This window comes from Otolemur garnettii, unplaced genomic scaffold (assembly GCF_000181295.1).
Source record: "Otolemur garnettii isolate 467f Iridium unplaced genomic scaffold, OtoGar3 scaffold00007, whole genome shotgun sequence".
Classification (NCBI taxonomy): Eukaryota; Metazoa; Chordata; class Mammalia; order Primates; family Galagidae; genus Otolemur; species Otolemur garnettii.
In genome coordinates this window covers 23655604-23658715 of record NW_003852402.1, presented here as the reverse complement: position 1 = coordinate 23658715, position 3112 = coordinate 23655604, and positions in this window count along the sequence as shown.

Genomic DNA, 3112 nt, shown 5'->3' with positions numbered 1-3112 from the left:
TGGACATGTACCACATGTACATGTCAGTAAAGGAGGCCTAGGTCCTTATGTTGACTACCTCAGTATGTTGACCAGTTTGTTACTGTTCATTGGGTGGTCAACTTATATAGGTTCTACTGTATTTATTTCTAGTCTACTTTGATCAGAAGACACGCTCTGAATACATTTAATTTTTAAAACTTTGTTGACATTTGTCTCATGGCTCGGTATATAATCTATTTTGATATATGTTGTGTGAGACTAAAAAAGAATGGTGTGTTTTGTAAATATCAATTAGAATTTTTTGCTTCATGGAGAGAAGAGACCTTGGACTGTAGGCACCTTTGAAGTTAGGTAAGTATGTGGATAATATAAAAACAGAATCTGGAAACTGACTCTCTTAAAACCAGATACGCCCATACCGTTAGAAAGCTTTGCTGTATTCGCAGGGTTAGGAGGACCCCAGGTTGAAAACCAGGGCTCTAGGTCACTAGGGAGGGGATTATATAATATGCAGAACTACAGAATTTTAAAGGTAATGGGATGATATCAATCTAGCTGAGTTAGCGCGATTTGATTTGCATGTTAAAAGATCTTTCTGGTTCCTTTGAAGAGTAGGTTGGAAAAAGGCCAGATGAGAGTCGGAAGGAGTAGTTAAAAGGCTTTTGCAGAAACCTCATTGAAAGATGAAGGCCAAAAAAAAAAAAAAAAAATTAACTGGAATTAAAAACAAAAAGATGAAGGCCTGAGTTAAGGCTGGGACCGTAGAGATGAAGAGGAAAAGACAACCTAGGCCCCTATTGTCCCGCAGAAATATAAGCAAGCCAAAAATGAAAGCCACGTGGGCAGTTTAAAATTGCCTAGTAGCCACCCAAAGCGGTAAAAAGAAACAAGTCGAATTAATTTTTAATAATATATTTATCCAATATACCCCAAATACTGTCATTTCAAAATGTTATCATTGTAAAAATGTTTATTAAAGATCTATATTTTTTAAGTATGAAATCTTTAACCCTTTCTGATCCAATTTTTTCTGCCACCCGCATATTCCCCAGCTCTTATTTCTTTTGAGTGGGAAAGAGGTTGGTGGATGACTTGTAATTATCCCACAGTTTTAAAGGAGAAAAACATACACATGAACTCACTTGATGATTTTATTATCTATTTTAGGTTACATCAAATAATTAAAGTGTTTTTCATTATTTTTGTTTAGAAACCAAAAACTCATGTCAAAAGGTTTGACACAGAATCGGAATTAAAACTGATTCTATATTTCCTACTTGTAGCACATCTAAAATTTTTACTAGCCACGTTGTAAACTCTCAATATCCACATGTAGCTAGTGACTGCTACATCAAGCAATGCCAGTGTAGAGATTGGAACGGAATAGAAATGGGATAGAATCTGGTCTCCCAGCTCTTTCTTCTAACCAACTATACCAATTCTTTTCTACTATGAAAATTCTGAAGACTCCACTAATGGTACCTGTAATTTACTGAGAGAGAGAAGGGAGAGGTGGAGAGAAAGACATATGATGTCAGTTTGTATTATGTCAAATTTGAGGGACTCTGGTGGTTTGTACTATTGTTCAGATTACCACCTGTTCCTCCCTGATGGGGAATGATACTTCTCAGCCCTACTGAGAACAACTTGAGTTGCATTAGAAAATGAAAAGTGAGCCAGCATAAGTGAAAGAAGCCACTTTGGAGATGAAGCTTTAAGATCCCTTGAGTGGTTCCTCTATCATTTTTCCTCCTCTGTCCTTAGATATATGGTTTGTTCCTTCATCTTGGGATGCAATGTGAAGAAAATGTGTGGATCCGATGTTTAGCTGATCCACATTATTGACAAATGTGAGAAAGGGTTAAAACTTTGTTCTCGTAAGCCATGGAATTGCTGCCCTCGGGGTAATTTAGCTGAAGGAGACTGCCATCTTATTTTTCACCAGAATTCAAGTACTGCTGTAACAAAAAAAACTTACAAAGCCAGACGGTGACCAGCAAGGAAGCTGTTATTGAAGCCCAGAAAGATAGTGACCAATGTTATTTAGTGATGAAACATTCGGTAAAAATGTAATATGGTAGGGAAAAATATACTAAATAAACTTGAGGGTTTAGGTCAAGGGTTGGGGAACAAAAAGCAAGTGTTGGTTGTGATCGGTTATATCTGCCAAAGTAATACAAAGAAGAGATGAACTCAGAAAAGAATTACAGTATCAGATTTACACACAAGGAAGAACAAAATAGTACAAAAACTTGGGGATTTTTGCTGAATTGAAAGATATAGCTGTTTCTCGTCTCAGTCTGGTAATAAATAAAATCAAGGGTAGTTAATGTTCAGCCATGTCGGAAGAATTTATTCATTCATTTATTTATTCATTGAGACAGAGTTTCACTTCCTTGCCCCTTGGTAGAGTGCTGTGGTGTCACAGCTCACAGCAACCTGAAACTCTTGAGCTCCAGTGATCCTCTTACCTCCCCAAGTAGCTGGCACTATAGGTGCCCACCACAATACCTGGCTGTTTTTAGAAATGAGGTCCTGCTCTTGCTCAGGTTGGTCTCAAATTCCTGAGCTCAGGCGATCCACCTGCTTCGGCCTCCCAGAATGCTAGGATTACAGGTGTGAGCCACTGCTCCTGGCCTATTTATTTACTTTTGAGTAAGAATCTCACTTTGTCGCCCCGGGCAGAGTGCCTTGGCATCATAGCTCACAGCAACCTCAAACTCTGGGTGCAAGCGATCCTGTGATCCTCCTGCCTCAGCCTCTCCAGTAGATGGTACTACACGCACCTGCCACAATGTCTGGCTATTTTTGGATACAGGATGCTTGCTCTTGCTCAGGCTAGTCTTGAACTCCTGAGCTCAAACCATCCACCCACCTGAGTCTTCTAGAGTGCTAGGATTGTAGGTGTGAGCTAATGTACCCCACCAGCAACAACCAAATTAAAAGTTAGTCACTAGTTGGAGTGCCAGGGGAAAATTAGCTGGGTATTGTGGCCAGCGCCTGTAGTCCCAGCTACTCAGGAGGCTGAGGCAAAAGGATTACTCAAGCCCAAGAATTTGAGGTTGCTGTGAGCTATGACCCAAAACAGAAAGTCAATAAAAATTTTAGTTTTTTCTTTTTTTTTTTTTTA